The 18,691-nt window shown below is 40.3% G+C and overlaps 1 protein-coding gene across 1 annotated transcript in view; it reads right to left on the bottom strand.

Moving 5' to 3' along the window:
- The window catches only part of PCSK2 (proprotein convertase subtilisin/kexin type 2), a 209,364-nt gene that overhangs the window by 125,246 nt on the left and 65,427 nt on the right, over positions 1-18,691 (bottom strand). The window contains exon 7 of the mRNA XM_071805696.1: positions 1,765-1,845. The gene's annotated coding sequence lies outside the window, so the exon portion shown is untranslated. The remainder of the gene's footprint in view (positions 1-1,764; positions 1,846-18,691) is intronic.

The following is an 18,691-nucleotide window of genomic DNA, read 5'->3' as shown; positions in this document are numbered from 1 at the left end:
CCTCCTGTAAAGTTAAATTTTTCATTTTTTTCTTCAATATGGGCAGTAATGACTCCTCAAGGTAAAGGAATGAAAAGAAGCAAAGGACTAGCTCCTCATGCTGTCTGTCAAGGCAGGACCAGTGCAGCCAGGCAGCAACCTGCAGCCTCTCAGGTGAGCACAAAACACATTTAGAAACACTTTGCCTCTCTCCTGAAGTTCCCCAGGGGAAATAGAGCTCAGCAAACCCTTTTATTTAATGAAAACCTTTATCCAGAAAATAGTGCACTGTCCGAGGCCACATATCACGTATCATTTCCGAGTACTGAGAAGCTGAGATGAACACTTTGCCTTACACAGCCATTGGAAATCTCTTGAAATAGGGAAAATCATTAAGAAAAGGCCTCTGTTATGCAGACGCCAGGAAAGATGCATATTAGGTTATTGCATGCATCTGTATATCTGTGTCTCTGTATCTATCTAAAAATACACACTATTGGTACTTATTTTAATAGCTTGTTGAGAATGCCAATGCAAAAAGAATGTGGCACATCTTCATTTAATACGTTAATCACAGGAGAATGTCTGTGTTACACACACCATCAAAGCAACTACACTTTTTTTATACAGAAAAGCCACGGGATACCTTTTGGTGATGCGCTGCAGAAAACAGTGGGAAGGCTCAACTCTGTGCAGCTCCAGTTAATTTGTAAACAATCTTTGTTCAACAAGATTAAGGTATTTACATTTTATGTTTTAGTGAGGGAAAAAAAATAGTTTTCAATGGTATTGGGGACTTGTATAGAGACTGAGAAATGTAATTCAGATGGTTAATTTAATTTTCATCTCCTGTTTTTGTTTTCAGGCCCCTCCATTCACTTTTTTTTACAAAACATACATCTTTTTAAAAATCTGGCTCATTTCTTGAGATGACACAAAAAGTGAAGTCAATGTATTTTAGGGGAAATTCAGTGCCTACGTTAGTGCAGCTGGTTTAGTAGTTATTCATTAATCTATTAAGAAAGACCTACTAAAAGATATGGGGTGAGAAATATGCAAATGTATATTAAACGATTTACCCAGATCACTAACAATCATGCAAGATTAATAGAAAACTGACTTACAGAATCAATATCCATTCCCGCTCTCAACTCTAAGCCTCACATGAGTAAGCCATATTAAATTTAAAGCTAACCTGATCTAGGCTGTGCTGTCCCTCTATAAGGGCAAAGAATTCTCTGACATTTGGAAATGGCACCTAGTTACACACTATGCATTTTTCAATAGCATCCATTTCAAAGTGAAATCATTACAGGCATGAGCTCTGCCCACTGCTTGTGGAGAGATTTGCCCAGTGTGGTTTCATTTCTTTTTTTTTTTTTCTTCACAAATCACTCTACAGCATAAAGCTCTGAATAGGATGAGTTTATGAACCTGTCTATAACTGTGCTGCTATTTTCACAGGAAAGCTGTCATTATAAAAGCACCCAGCACAGGGCCTCACGGCACTTACCGTCGGAAGACAATTGGTTTCATGGAGCAAATATCAGCAGCTACATTATCAAATAACCTCAAGGCTGTGCTGGGTGAATAATAAAAAATGGATCTCTGTGTGGGATGCAGGAGATGGAAAGAAATTAATCTTCGGAGCTCATCTTGAGAACATCAAATAATATACCTGACCAATGAAAACCCAAACTGAAGATCTTATTATAGCTGCACAGACAGCACTTGTTTTATGAGACAATGTAAATGCAGCCAAAAGCACTAGAAGACAGATCTTACCTTGTAGTTTATAGAATCTGGTATTTAGCCCAAAATCTTTTAAAAGACTGCCCAAATTTCATCTATCGGATGTAGAGTTATCTGCAGAGAGAAAAAGAAAACAGAGGATTGTAAATATACTGAAACCCAATAAAAATGTAATATCTCCAACTGTATACGTGTTAAGCAACACAAAAACCTCTTTTCAATGCATCCTGTAAAAGAACATGTTTCAGTTCCTTGTTCTATCATGAGTATTCAGCCTAAATTGCTGCCCTCTCTAAAAGTTTTAAGCTCTGAAGAGTGGAAGAATACCTCAGAAGATGAATAACTGATTATCTCAAGGTATCATGATAGGTAATAGTGACCTTGCCTCTTTGTTCAGTGTGAACTCATCTGTTCTGCCAATGGTTCATTTTAGCCTATTGGTAACTTGTTAGCCATCAATCCTGCTTAATTATTTCTAGCTAAAAAACAAACAAAATGTTGATTTTTTGCATCTAACAAAGTTTCCATTAAATTAAATATATTTATCTCTTTGTCTGCTAACTGAACCATCAGTGATGCTTTCTCCATATACTGCATAAGACTTTAGCTATTATTCTAAGCAAATGAATTCAGGACAAAAATAGAAACAGCCATTAAAAGATAATGCTACTGGATAATTCTTGCTTCCAGTTCTGTCTACATATATAAGCTTTAGATTTTCATGATACTCCAATCAAGCTGAATTGAAATGCTTTCCAAATATAATTTTGTGCTATATAAACTTGTCTCATTAAAAATTGGGGATGGGTGAAAAGCCAGCCTTGTGACAATGGACTAAAAAAAGTGCTGGTACTGCTTCTTGAGAATCAGGCAGACTTTTTGTGCTCTTGCATGCCTTGTTTTCACAAATGAAATAAAACCTAATCAGGGTTTAGCACATTTATCTGGAACCTCCAAAGCAAAACTTACAAGAAATAATAAGATGTGAAGCTGGCCTTGCAGAAGTCTCTCCAGCCCCAAACACAGCAGCACTGCAAGTAGTTCAAGGTGTCAAAGCAGCAGAAAGTGACCTTTCTTCTGTGCAATAGCTGCCTAATAGGCCTGTTTTGACAAGAGCACCTAAGGCCTTATAAATAACCATCATCTCCAGGAATATTTTTCTTACATGTCTTCCACTTAACCTGAACCTAATTATGAGGACATGTGGTGGTTTGGCAAATCTTGGTGATTTGAAACACTGCTCTGTACAGATTTTCACTTCCCAGTTAGTAGAGGCTGGTACACAGTTACTCAGAGGCTCCTTTTCATCCCTGTGTTGGTATAGTGAGGTTACAAAGATTCTGTGAAAGTATCCAGCTATGTAAGGTTCATGCCAAGAAGGGTTTTGCATGCAGGGCTGCTAGTGGCAATCACTTGATGGTTATAGATGGAAAGGCATATCCTATCCTGACAGGAGGGACCATCCTGAGCTGCAAAGACAGTCAAGAACATCATGGATTTGCACAAAACAACTTGAAGTGACAGCCTGAGAAAAGGAATCACAGGTTGCTATTATTCCCAATTACAGAAGAACTATGACCCAGCAAAGCTTCCCTTGATCGTCACGACCACAGCAGACCACTTGCACCCATTCTCTATGCAGAAAATTGTCTTCTTCAATCAGTTACACCAAGAAAAAAGGGAAGAAGAGCAGAGCAGCTGGTAGGGCAGTAAACCAGGGCTTTGAGTGAGCAGGAACACTTGATCTCTTCTAATTAGCTATAACACAGGAGTAAAACAACAACATACTGACTTCTTCCAACCCCCTTTGTATCGTATCTAAAGTGGTTATGGCCGCCATTCTGTCTCAGGATTTTCTGGTTCTCTATTTTAAATGTTACAGCTGAGTCAAGAGCCAGTGTCAAGAGAATGAATATGCAGTCACCTGTAGAAGAGTTCGCACTGACAGATACTCTCTGCCTCTTCTCTTATCAAAACCATTTCTCATCTCACCATTTAGCCCTCAGGGATAACACGACCTAGAAAACTGTCAGTTACATAGCAAAATATTTTTTATATAATGTTCTGCCCAGATTCAACAAACTCTATCAACCTATGATGCAATGGTGACAGAGTTGGTAGGTGATGAGCAATGTTCTATTTGTTGAGGACTTTGTTAAGCACAGACTGTTACCCACAACTTAAACCAGCTGCTCATAAGGTGGTTTCAAGTTTGCTTGCCTTCTTCAAAAATCTGTGTTTATAACTGGCAATCCATTTGAAGAGCCAGAAAATTATAGGGAAGGAAATGACTCTTCATCAGAAACAGTGTCAGATGAACAGCGGCAGATTAAACAGCAACCACACTCACTTCTGTTTGTTAAGCAGGACAACAGACAAATTTAATGAAATATAACAAGGACAAGTGTAGAGTCTTACATCTGGGCAGGAACAACCCCAGGTTCCAGTGTAAGTTGGGGAACAACCTATTAGAGAGCAGTGTAGGGGAAAGGGACCTGGGGGTCCTGGTGGACAGCAGGATGACCATGAGCCAGCACTGGGCCCTTGTGGCCAGGAAGGCCAATGGCATCCTGGGGTGTATTAGAAGGTGGGTGGTCAGTAGGTCCAGAGAGGTTCTCCTTCCCCTCTACTCTGCCCTGGTGAGACCACATCTGGAATATTGTGTCCAGTTGTGGCCCCTCAGTTCAAGAAGGACAGGGAACTGCTGGAGAGAGTCCAGCGCAGAGCAACAAAGATGATGAAGGGAGTGGAGCATCTCCCTTATGAGGAAAGGCTGAGGGAGCTGGTGCCCTTTAGCTTGGAGAAAAGGAGGCTGAGGGGTGACCTTATTAATGTTTACAGATATATAAAGGGTGAGTGTCATGAGGATGGAGCCAGGCTCTTCTCGGTGACAAATAACGGTTTCACTTAAATTTGAGAAGAAACTTCTTCTCAGTGAGGGTGACATAACACTGGAACAGGCTGCCCAGGGAGGTTGTGGAGTCTTCTTCTCTGGAGACATTCAAAACCCGCCTGCACACCTTCCTGTGTAACCTCATCTGGGTGTTCCTGCTCCAGCAGCGGGATTGGACTGCATGATCTTTTGAGGTCCCTTCCAATCCCTAACACTCTGTGATTCTGTGATCGTAAGGAACTGGAGCCAAAGGACTGAGCACTATGTTGATATCGGTTTGATGGCCAACTGAAATATCTGTATACTGGCACACAGATGGCTCCAAATCAGTCTGTCCTTTCCTCTCTTTCTACTTGTCCCGATTCCTCTGGTCCAGGCAGGAAGGCACACATAGGCTACCTGGATTTTGGAGAACAATAACTGAAGTGCAATAACAATGCTCTCGTTCAACCGCACAGGTAGGTGTGGGTCAGCAGACTAAGAGACATTCAGAGCACTCTCCCCTTACAATCTTTCTCCTCTAATGCTTGCTGGTTTATCTGTGCATACACATCTTTGTTATGGTCTCTAAGTCACTTGTCACAAATTCTTCCCTGAAGAAAAACACAGAGTAGAGTAAAACATGAGAAAAATGCCCCAAAAAGGATGGTAGAGAGCTGGGCTTTTCACTCTGCCCAGTGTGGCTGAGTGCTCTCAACCCCAGGCACCAACCTCGAGCAGTTATGGTGGCCACTTGTGGTTGCCACTGCCACATCTGGTTGCCGCTTCTCTGCATACAGAGGCAGTTACAAGCCAGATCCCATGCTGTAACAAGGAATAGATAGATGCCCACTCCATCACACCATCACCGCAGAGCTGATCACCTCAGTCAGCCATCAGGGCTCCTCTCCTTGACATGGTCTCTGTATTTGCTCTACACCAATAACAGTAAGCTCAACTTTTAAGCAGCTGTGTTTAATTGAACAGCATTTTAAAATCTCCTTTGCTATCAGATACAGAAAACACTAAAAGGCAGGACAACAGGTTATGGAAAGTAGGGTTTCAACTCTCCATGCTGCACCTTGGGGTAGATTTAGCCTGTTTTGTGGAACTGCAGCATTTAAACCTGCTGAACATCTGGTCCAGTTTTTGTGACTGTTGCTTGGTCTCAATGTAATTCCCAGAGCTACACTGGGCTGGTAGCATCTAAGGATGTGTCTCTCATGTTTGTTTTTAGGGACACAAGGGCATGTTCCTATGACCACACTGATACTAATGTCACCTGTAATAACAGCATGATTAAGCAGGGACAGGCAGGGTAGTTTCCTGGCAAGCTGACTCCTCTTTCCTCATGAAAGCCAAGCATTTGCTTCAGCCATTATGTTCAACAAGGAAATAGTTGCTTATCCCATGGTTTTCAATTTTCTTGACATTTAAAAACAAAAACACCTTTAGCCTTACTAACTCTCCCCCACCAATGGCACCTGATGTGCAGCTTTGCTGACTGGGCATTTGACCTTCTGCTCCTTTGAAATTAAATGAAGGCTCAGAGCTTTTGTTACCAAGGCAACCCCTGCTAATATTTGTAGGAAGTTACATGCTTTGGAGGGAGCATGCAAAGCTGTCAATCCCATAGGAGGGACACCTGTGGCTCACTCTTTTACGCTCATGTACAAAGGACCAAGGGCAACACAGGCTGAAGCTCTAACAAAGTCCTGGATAAATCTGTCTAAAACAAGAGGAGCTCAGCTGTGTGAAAGCAGCAGCAGGCTGCACATTGCTAGAGAGGATGAGAAATCTTTGCTGAACACCATGCCTTCAGAGATACTTAGCAGAAATGACATCACAACCAATATTTCTAGAGCTCAAATGAGAGCACTACCTGCAGAAACACAGAATAGCTCTATGAGAGAGCAATAAATCTGAAGTAAGCAAATATCTCTTGGATGTGGCATATCAGAGATCCCACTGGGAGAGAAGGTTTATTGGACACAATTACAGAGGGTAATGGATGTGTTAGTGAGAGCATCTTTTAATTTTCCATGGAAGAAAACCAAAGGTAACATGAATAAATTACAGTGAAATGACTGAGAGTGCTAGAGTGTGCAGGACTTCAAAAGAAAAAATTCCCAACTAAATAAAGGCCAAGTTGAACAATGCTGGAAACACAGCAAAAAATGAGCCTGTCCAGCGCAAGTCAGAAAGCAGCTATATAAAACATTGCAGTAGGTTACAGAGGTAATGAATACGAGGGAAGGGTAAGATTGCCATTTCTGGTGTTCAGTCCTTGCATGAACTCCATGAGCCAACATAATTCACAAAGCCAGCAGGATTTTTCCATCACTATAAAAAGAAACCACTGTAGATTTGTTCTTCAATCCCATAACTGTTATTATTACAAGGGACTGCATATGAACCAGTTTATAATGAATGAAACTCGAATTCACCAGCATTTCCCACTATAAAATCCTGTTTTCAGTTGTTTACAACTTTTTCAAACTATCAAAATTGTAAAAGCAGCTTTATTTTGGCATTTTAAAATCGACACTTTCAACTTAGAGCCTTAATACCTGCATTTTTAAGATAAAGCTGGGCTTGGGTTTGTCAGAGAAAAATGGCACTTAGAGTATAAAATAAGCAAACTGAAGGTGCACGAAGAAGTTTCTAGTTCATTCAAGGTTTCATTCCGAATTCTGCAGCAGGACTTACCTACAGTTCTGCATGAGGGAGAAGGCCAGGCTTGCATGCATTCCCAAGGTAAAACGGGGCTCTAATCATTTTTCTTTACAAGTTTTTTGTCTGGCTAAACCTAAATTAAATATTTTTGGCTTCTCTCTTTATGAAGGTATGAATCCTTACAGCTGACAAGGGTGAAACAGGCAGTGGTTTGGGAAATGCCGTGTCAGCCATAGATGGACTTCCACAGTGAACACCGAGGTCCTGCTCAGGACCATGAAATTGTCCGTTTGGTGGTGAACAGCTCGTCCTATTATGAAATTAAAGCTTTGTGATTTATACAGTCTTGACAATGCTACAACCAGCAAGAAGGTCATATGAACTCCCTGAAATCTATTAGTTTGAGTGCTAGGACTGCCAGTTTGAGTGCTAGGACTGATTGTTGTTACACCCATGTCTACCTAATTATGGCAGACATGAAATAGCACATCTCTGACAAGTCACAAACAGCAGAGACAGCTCAGAACATACACACCTTGCTGCTGTGTTTTCTCAGTAACAAGACACACTGTCCTACATCTTAAAATACAGAGTTGCCTGACTTTCCAAAATAATCACCAGCATGATGCAAACATATAGCTCTAATCCATGCTGAAAAGTATTTCAGTCATACTGAGATCTGCCCATCCCTCTTGAAATAAAATAAGCCATCCTGGGAAGACAATGCTCTAAATAAATTCTTGCTTAGCAAATACAGTGTTGATTAAAACATATCAGTAAGAAAGCGGATAAACAAATGTAAATATCTGCATCTGTGTGAACTGTATCAAGCCCTCAATTCAGACAAGTACATAAATACATATTTACAGAAAAGAATGTATTGTTATTCCTTACTAGAGGTTTCTGACTTCAAGGGCATCTAGAAACAACAGAACTGAGCCATTCCAAGTTACAGTGAAGTTTGTTGCATGTGGAGTTTTTTGTTGTTGTTGTTCGTTTTTTAGTAGTAGCATACTTGCGCTATTCCTATTTTGGGTTAAGGTAAAAGAGATCTGTAATTCTAAAGCAAACTGTCAAGAAAATTTTAACTGAATTGAGCCTATCAATCCCCTGCTGCTGTTAGCAACCTTGAGTTGCGCTTTCTTTTCCTTTTCCTCTTGCTTCTTCCCCTTAAAGGAACAAAGCCAGCAACTCTTCCTACCGAGGGAAAATATTCAGTAAATGCAGTAGCCTCCAGCTCAACTAAATCCTGCTGAAAGTTCACCCCAGCAGTACACAAAGACCATCATCACTGCTCCTGGTGGACTGTTAATTGGGTTCTCTGTCTTATTATACTCTATTACAGTAGCGACAATAATCAAATGGCTCTGTACAAAGAATACATCAGTGACCTACTGTATGCAGTTCTTCCTGAGACATGCTTTTGTTTTTCACCACCAGCCACCATTCCCTAGAGAAAAACATGCAGGATCTGTACCATCCATCAGACAGCACCTGAGAGACCAGGCTAATCCCCTCCCATTTATATATATATATATATACCAGAGTAGATATTTCTGAGGAAGGAAAGTAGAACTGGCTAAGGAAAAGATGATGCAAAATTAAACAGTGATACCTGCATAATGGATGACTTATTAGAAATCTTTCATTGCGTTTGATCATTCGGAGCAAGTATTTTCAGACACACAGCAAACCTCCTAAGGATTTCCCTCAAGAACTGCACAGCAGAGCACAGGATCCCTCTGCCACCATAGCAGATAGTCTGCTTTACAAAAACAAGTATATTTACAATGCCAAAGCTAATCTGCAAAAACAAACACAATATTAAAAGCATGGATACAGGCCCTAGGTTTACACATCAACAGTTACCGGTAGTACTGAAAGAAAACCAGTTTTTAGCCCTTTATAACCATATGTGAATCTTTAGCATTAGGAAAGTGGCAGGTTCAGCCCAGCAATCAAATGGTTTTTGAGAAGCTTACATTTCTTGTGCTTGGACTCAAAATTACTTGGCAGCATGCTGAAAACAAACAAACAAACAAGATCTTTTTCTCCTAAACACAATGCTTAGTTTAATTCCAGAGCTCTCCACCAAATTATAAATAGGTTGAAGAAGAAATTAGACTCGTTCATCATTGGTGGATATTAATCACAATGGCCCAGCCACAGTCACCCATTCTGGAAAACAGCACTTGGCAGATTACCAAATGCTAATAAGAAATACATGGGGAAAAATATTTTAGGCACACATTGTTTCATATACTCTTTTCCTGAGTATACTTGTTGAGACAATTTACTAGGCTGGATGAATTTTTGGACTGATCTGGAAGAGCAAACAGAGTTCTTAATGCCTCTAACATAAAAGAAGCAACGCAACTCCAGTTTTGTTTGGTTTCCCAAGTTTAAGCAGAGAAAGTGATCTGGAGTTCAGTTAAATTGTACTAACTTTTGTGATGTTTGCACTGAAAGTATCTAGATATTTTACAATAGAATCACAACAAACAAATCATCCTCATTTAAGTTATCCTGCTCTTTATAACAGTCTTTCCTGATCTAATGAAAACCAAGAAGACAGGTGGGGAACATAAAGAAAAATAACTATCATAAATTTATATGTAGAGCAGAAATGCTGCAGGGTTTGCACTGAAGCAGCAAACCCAAAACTAGACACATTTTTTCAGCAGTCCTTTCAGGACTTGGATCACTGTCTTTGGAAAGAGCAAAAGCAGGCACCCCTGGAGTCCACCTCACATTATGAAATACAGCCCCATACTCTTTTAGGTGTGAAATGTCCTGTCCATTCACCTCCAGGCAGTGCCTCATGGGGTGAGGAACCAATCCCCACAGCAGGCTTACATGGAAAATACTTTATTTATGCCCCCAAACCAAAGCCATAAAGAGCGCCAACAAACCACTTTTAAATAACTGAGTTTGACTTTTTTGGCAGTTGATTTGACTTTTCAAACAAAATTCAGACTCTCTTCAGAAGTATTTTTCTTTTTTTTTATGTTTCAAAGCCCACTTTCTGCTAGGAAAAGTACAGTGACAAAAGAATGGCCTGTTTCTTCTAGAGCTGTGCCTATAGCACAGACCTTCTCCTCTACACTCAGGTGGACTTGCTCCAATTCAGCAAACAAGCAAATAAGAAACAGCCGTAAGGGAACACCAGAAAAAGCACAGATCATGAAAAAAAAAGGAGGCAAATATCAAGAAAAGATAAGGTAAATCATCTAAAAAGCAGTGATACATCTAAAGACATTCAAGGCAAATATTAGGTGGGTTTAATGCAAGCTGGATGAGTAAGGTAAATATTCAGAAGAGTGTAGTGAGAACATCTCATGCCTTTGCTCCAGGGAGGATGAAGACGACCACCCCTCAGAGCTCAAGCTTTTCTGCATCAGTTCTCAACTCAGCAAGAAAGAGGATGAAGAGAACTTGTTGACAACAATTCTGCCAAACAGAATCCAGTAAACAAGAGCAATATCAACAGAAGGCCTTGCTAAAAAGCCAAATGGCTTCTTTAATGAGGTGTCTAGAGGACAATAAAATTTACAAAGCGAAATTACAGTGGTATTAAAAAGAAAGTTGTTACGCAAATTGAAAACCAATGAAGGCGGGATGGGCGGGGGGAGAAGGAGGGGAAATCAAAATTGCAGGGAAAAGGCCTGAATGCAAGTCACAACACACAAGCTTTATAAGAAATATAATTCATTCCCACAGTGAGTATTGCTATATTCCTCAAGAGATGAAACAGGCAGTGGCAAATCAAGCTAACTCATGTAGACAGAGATGAAGTATGTTGACTGTTTTGTTTACAAAGTTTCATCATATAGATGATCGATGAAAATTCATTACAGCATGTACATTGTGGATATGAACCTTTAGTATCATCAGATTTCAACTTTCCCTAGTTTGAAAACTTGAATCGACAGATTTTTTTTTCTTTTTTAATTAAAAGGAACTGATCACCCATGCAGCCTCCCAAAGAGCACTTCTATGTGTTTTATCTAGAATATTTACAATACTAATGTTTATGCTCAATATATTTCGGCAGTTCTGCTTGGAAATCTCCTGGGTAAAACTGAGACATAACCTGAGCCTTTTATTATGTTACACTAAGCAGGCAAACCAAGACAGTAAAAAGTCTTATCACAACCACACAGCTTGTGTACAACAGAACATATAACTTATGCACCATAAATTGATGGGCACCATTAGAACACAATTTAAACATTCATACACCTCATTTTTTGTGATCATAAGGAATTATATTCTTCACTGTTTACCATAAAACTGTTACTGACATCAAGCATACTGACCCACTGTAAGACTTTGCGAAAGATATCGCTATTTACAAATCGTCACTTCTCCTCTACCCTTACATTTTTGATTGGCTTGGACCACAGTTGTCTGATGCCACAAGGAAGCATCTCCATGTTCAGACCTCCCATGGCAGGTTCAGCTTTGACCCAGTTTCCAGGCTGACGTGACTGGGAAGGTGAGGGAAGGAGTACAGCCTCCAGAAGGACCATACTGCACCATGGGCCACTTTGGGTCTCTTCTGCTTGCTCTACCAGGGCGTCTATTAGTGTCACTGCTGCTATTATATTTTGGGAATTGGAGACCACAAGACCTCACACTTGTATTCTTCTTCTTGGTGGGTGATATGGGTATTTCTGCATCAGAGAAACCAGATATCTCTTGTTTCTTTGTTGCAACAATAATAAACTAAGAGGTTAGAGGCACAGACACAATCCCTGACATTCCGTTTGCAATATAAATATAGGAACTGTCCATTCTTCGCACATTCTCTTCTACCTCCTCTACCTTAAGTTCATGCAGCAGCAAATGGATACACATCATTCCAAGTGCTAATATATAACTGTGTTGTCTACATTTAAGTGGAAAACACCAAACCTCAGCTAGAGAAGGTTTTGGCTCAATTAGGGGTCGAAAGAGGCACCTTCTCTCCTAACTCAACTCTCCTAAACTCTCAACCATTTCACCAAAAATTTGAGTTATAAAGAGCTATGATGATACGAACAAAACACTCACCCTGTCCCAGATATACACCAGTGACAGGTTTCCAGCTCACCCATGCTGGGTGGCTTTGCTCTTGAATCACACAGCACTGATGGCTATAAATTAATGGAATTCTGTGTAATTCAAAATAATGAGCAATTATTGCCTGGAGCATAGAGTTAATCTGGTAACAAAATTTAAACATTAGTCATCGACTTAATTCTGATCATTGACTTAATGGAATTCTATCATTTTCCAATACCATTTTACAAAATGTTCTTTAAACAATATCTTTGTAATATACTATGACATGAAAACATTCAAAGATGACTGACAGCTCAAGCAGATGTGCAAACCTCAAACATCAAAAGACTGAACTAAGTGGCCAAAGATTGGGCTATTGGAAAAAGGACAAAGATTCCCAAGCCTCATTTTTTTCTGCTTCCTGAATGATTTTTGTGGCACTTATATCTTCTGGTATTTTTGTCCTGGTTCAAGTCAAACCTCAGAAATTCTGAAAGAGAGAAAGATAAGGCATATGCTCTGTGTAGTATGATATTAATAGCAAAAGCCATGGAAAAACTACATGCTGCCCTTGACAAGAAAGTTCTGCAGACCAGAAGTAGGTCTGTAAAAAAGAAAAAACATGTACAATGTGATACTCTTGCTTGGGAATCAAACTCTGACAAGTTTTCTCACAACTGACTGACTTGGAAGAGCAGGAGAACACAATTACCCCATTCCTCAGAGAAACTATCGTCAGAATGCTTCACACTCTCTATATTTGTACCTAAAGTATTAGCTGAATTCAAAGGAAACTGTCAGCAGCACAAAATGCCTTATTGCCCTCCATTCCCTCATGGCTACTGAGAGGTAGGTTTTCCCTTGTCCTGAGAAGGTACCACAGCTACTGAAATAACCCTAACCCAAAGAGATAGGCTGGACTTTTTGTGTATATTTTTACCCTGCCTGGCATTTATTGCCAGTAGCTACCATATCCTAGACGGAGAGAAGCCCTGTCTGCATGCTTACTGAGCTCATGCTCTCTTTGGAAGAAGCAAAATCATTAACGATTCCTAAAATAGCTGGAGCCATTTTCAAAATAATAAGAGAACAGAACAAAGCAAGGGCAGCCAAACTGCTCTAATAAAACCAGCTTGATAAAAGGTAGACAGAAAAATGTAACACAAGATATAAAACCTCAAACTATTACGATGGGAGAAAGGGAATGAATATAAGTGAGTTGCCTGCCCCACCTTGAGTTCTGGGTTAACTTAGACATCCCTTCGCAAAAAAACGTATATGACATTCAGAGACTACCATGAAGAATAATTAGAATCTTGCAAAAATTTTACAAAGAGTTATGAAAGAAAGATGTGGATTTACTGCTGGGTTGGGAAATGTGCACAGAATATAAAATAAGTAGTCAGCTGCTTCAAAGAAAGAAAGAGAAAAAGTAAAGAGCATATCTTCTTTAAGTAGAAATTAATTGTTGAAAAATTTAAGGCAACACATTTACAGTTGCTACAAGTACAAATATATTTATATGTGGCTTGATGATACTTCATTTTACAAGTCGCTGTAAAATTACTCAAGAAAATCAATTTAATTCAGTGGAGAACCAAGACTTTCCATGAAGAAAACGTTTTGCATTTATGACTTCTGGAATAAAAAACAAGTCAACTGTTACCAGTCTGAGGTTAAAAAAGATACTTATGATATGCAACTTTGCATCTGAAACATCTCAGAGGCCAGGGACGATACAGGCGAAGCTGAACAGACTGTCCACCAAGTTAGTGTGCATCCCTGTATTCATCAGGGATTGATTTGAGCATGGTGACAACAGGTCAGGTCAAAGGTGACTAAAGAACAATTCTAAGTTCTCCTTTCTCTCTCTGAAGGCTTTGCGCAAGGGGGCTTGGTGAACATCTTCAAAGTGTGTGATGCATTGGCAAATAGAGGGGGGTCTGTACCTGCAAGTCAGCCATTTATGAAAGATGAAGGAAGCAGCAAAGAATTCTATCAGTGTCTCCTTTAAGAAAGCAACATTAATAAATTCCCAGAAAGTAAAATAATGCGTGGTGAAGATAACAAACATTATCTAGGCAAGCATAACCTGCGTTCCTCAATCAAGATCAAGATGTATTTCCCTTTCTGTGGGAAACACATCAACATGTTCTTTGTAGATGTCCAGCTCCTCATCTATTTCCATCAAATGTAGCTGAAGCTGACTCAAAAACCATCAGGGAGAAGGGAGGACAGACAACAACATCCACACACACAGTCACTGCGTGACTGCAAGTGCCAGATGCCTTGCGAAACCAAATGAGACTTCAGAAAATGGCTTCAAAAAAACCCCAGGAACTGAAGGCACCATCTGAACTAACACATGATAAGAGCAGAGGGAGTAATGAAGGACGGAAACTTTAATGATCAAGGCTGATTATCAAGAAAAGCAAAGTGCATCTATGCAAAGCAAACAAAGACAATTAAACTTGTCCTAATTCAAAGACAGGCGGGTGCCAAAGCAATGACAAAGGAGTAAAAAAAACCCAAGAAACTGCCACCACAGAGGGGAACCCACCTGGGGAGGATAAAGAAAGTGAGGAGGTGGCAAAGGCAAGTAATCTACACTGAAGTCTTTCTGTCCCAAACTTCCTGTGCAGTATGGACACTCAAATACTCCAGCTGAGAGGGACTGACGGCTAATGTACTGGAACAGGCTGCCCAGAGAGGCTGTGGAGTCTCCTCCTCCGGAGACATTCAGACCCACCTGGACACATTCCTGTGTGATCTGCTCTGGTGAAACTGCTTTAGCAGGTGGGTTGGACTGGATGATCTCCAGAGGTCCCTTCCAACCCCAACTATTCTGTGAACTGGGAAGATACAGAGAGATAAGTATAATCAGATAAAAACACTGAAATTTAGTGATAGGTGAAGTAAACGTTGAGGAAAATAGGTGTGGTTTTGTAGCAATCAGGATTAGAAACTAAGGACGTCAGTTAACAATTGAGGAGCTGATTCTAAAGACTCAGAAGTATAATACTACCCTGCATAGTTTCCTTTTGTTTTCTGAACTGTCCCTCCTTACCATGAAATAAATTTTTTTCACAGGTTTGGTAGACTACACAGACTTTGTATACAACCTAGTGATAGCTACAGTATAAGGAAACTCTAAAAAAACGTCAGGATAAAGAATCAGTTCTATCACTTGAAATGCCCCCTGGGGAAGTAGAGACATACAAGTACCGAGGCTGATTTTGCATTCCAATTTATGTTTCAGAGTATCAAAGCCAAAAATCATACCACCCCCTGCTTAGATCACCTAGCTGGCACAGAACAAGATGAATTTCCTACTGATACTGTGTTTGAGGAAATTGCTCATTGCACGTTCCCTTGGACTGGATGCCAAAAGGAAATTAAAGATATATTGGCAAACTCAGCTGCTGTGCAGTAACAGCATCTGAAAAATACAGCCCGTGATCTTTGCCATGTCAAGGCAACCTCTCTGCAAATGAAAGCTACGAATATTTGGATTGAAAGGAGTGGTGATAAAGTCGCTAATGTCTGGGAAAGACTCAGCTGCTGGGACAGCTGTAAGAGCCAGAATAGAATACTTGCTGAGGACCCACAAAATTGCCAGATCTATTACCCTCCTTCCTTCCAACTGCTTTGTAACAGGGAAAGAAAATGCTGCAGCTCACTAAGCAAGATTCTGTCAGCACTCAGAACAATGTTGATGTTTTCCAACTTATACCAAGTCAGAGTTTTCTGACTGCTGGTTTCATTTTGGCAGGGGAAGGAAAGGGGTTGAAGAGAAAGATTGTTTTTTTTCTTCCAAAAATGTAATCCTTCTTAAAAAGATCCCTGTGAGATACATATGACTGGACAATCGGTACACAGCTCTACAAATACCACCTTAAACCAGTCAGCCATTGAAAAAGCAGCACAGCAACAAGCCAATAAATTAGGCAGCCACTTAGAACAAGGACATCTCACTCCAACTGCTTTCACCTCACTGCGTTTCTCCCAGAGGCAAAGCTCGCTCAATCACACAAATATTCTGTGAGATACCTGTCCTCTAAGATCCTGAACATCCTATCGACTCATTCACATCCCACATATTCTCAATGATCAATGACAGAGCACACCACAACATCCAGGACTGATCCCACACCCAGTTGTCTGTTTTCTACATCACTCCATCTTTCACACTGTTTCACCAACTGAGAGCCACAGACTTTCATGTGTTTCTTCTCAATACTCCTGCAAAGAACAGCAGAGCTGCTTTGGTAGAAGGGGAACACAGTCCCAAACATGTATTTGGGCTCCCTTGGATTCAGCTACACTTACCTTTCTTTGAATTTCGCAGTCATTTGAAATTCCCTTTTAAATATTTATTTGTCCAGTGTCCATGAGCAAGTGCAATTTTCAGTATTAGCCCACATATGATTGCAGCATATCTAAAAGATACTTTCAAGGCTCTGCCCATTACAACACAGAAATCTAACAAATATTTACTCAAAGGAATCTTAGGAAACTAAGCAGGAGTTAGACATGTAGGTATTGTTATGTATACAAACATTCACCCATCTGGAGACTCGTAGAACATCCCTCACAACAAAATATATAAAAATGTGAAGAGGAGGTGGGTTTTTAATCAATCACCTTCTCCTATTATAGCCACAATACCAAATGCATCGCAATGCGCTGTCATACAGTGACACTCATATGTTGGACATGCTGCTTGCAGCGAACACATCACTTAGTTGACAGCAGGGTAGGGAAGCACAAGCTCTTCTTTTTACATAAGAGCATCCCTTAAAAAATTGGAGGGACTGGCTGGAATGCGGCTAAGAAAACCCCTTTGCCTAGTCAAAAAAAAAAAAGGTAAAAAGGTCATTCATTTTCAGCCTAAGTTAAAGATTACTGCAAGCATTGTCACAGCTCACTAACAATAGCCTCAGTCACAACAAGAATGGGTCTCAGATGCAGAGGAGATGTATAAATATTCTCCATGGTTACAGATTTCAAGCATAGCCATCTGAAGAGCGAGTGCCTTCATGTTCCATTTAGTTCAATAAGAACAGAAGCATCTTCAAGAGCAAGTCACAGATCATGTCTAAATCACTGACAAAAATCCTGATTATGCTATCTGTAACAGAACATGCTTTCCAGAAAGCACAGCATGTTAATAATGAGATCAATAAGATGTAAGTGGGACAGAAAGAAGGTAAATATCAGTATGGGTGAAGCTTGGCTGAGGTAATACAGCCAGTGTAAGAAACTACACTGTTAGGAAGGCATAGCTCTATTACAAAATGATCAGAAGTCTAGAATACATGATCTATGAGAAAAGATGCAATGAACATTCAGTCTAAAGAGGAGTCATCTGAAAAAGGACAAGATGTGTAAGTATTCAAAAATACAAAAAACAAAAACAAAACCTGTCACAAAGTGAGAAAGATGTAAATGGAGAACTTGGAAGAGCAATCTCCTGCAAGTTACTAAGTAGAGAAGCCACAACAGGGTCTGAAAACCCTGTGAGCCAAAATGCATCTGGCTGTGCTTTTGCAAGACGACAGCATCACGTGTGCTTATCCTGTTCATATTCCTCCTCAGCCATCCTGCTGTTGCTGCTGCTGGAGGCGGACTGCGCTGTTAGACATTTGTTCTGGATCACAAGAGCAGCTCTTGCAATCCTGCATGTTCTCCATGAGTATCATAAGTAGAAGACAGAATGATTAGGCTTAAGTCTATATAAAGGAAAATTCAGGTTAGTTGTGAAGAAAGAGAGAAGCAGCTGTTTCCCTGCCAGTAAGGACAGAGGTTCTTCTAACTGACTGTTCAGAGAAAAGGCAGGATCTCCATCACAGGAAGATTTTGGGAAGAAACTCTTGTCAGAGGTGACACAAATCCTGCCTTTGGAGAGAGGAATGGACTGGATGATCATCAAGCCTTCTCTCATTTTACAATACAAGGATTTAATACTGAAAGGTTTTAAGTCTACCACCCTCCCTGCGTAACAGGTCTCTGGGCTGGTTTCAGAGACCCAGGCTAGCTAGAAAACATCTGGTTGGGGTACACCTATCGTGTGGCAATTTTATTTCCTAAGATAGACTGCTAATTATAAAAAGGTGAGAAAGGCAGCCTACCTGAGACTGCAGCTGGGACAGTTAGTGAGCACTGAGGAAAGTACATCTGCCAACAGGCTCCACAAACCTTCTTTGCATGATGAAAATATCTTGCAAACTGGTTGCTAGGTGCTCTGCTCCTTGACATTTACATGCTTGAGCAAAAACACATCTGCTGCTTAGCAAAACGTCATAATAAATGTCATTTTTAAATATTGTCTGCTGCAGTTCTGATTAGGTTGTAAGCAAAACATGG

The sequence above is a fragment of the Patagioenas fasciata genome, chromosome 3 (genome assembly GCF_037038585.1).
Source record: "Patagioenas fasciata isolate bPatFas1 chromosome 3, bPatFas1.hap1, whole genome shotgun sequence".
Classification (NCBI taxonomy): Eukaryota; Metazoa; Chordata; class Aves; order Columbiformes; family Columbidae; genus Patagioenas; species Patagioenas fasciata.
This window is presented reverse-complemented; position numbering and strand designations above follow the sequence as displayed.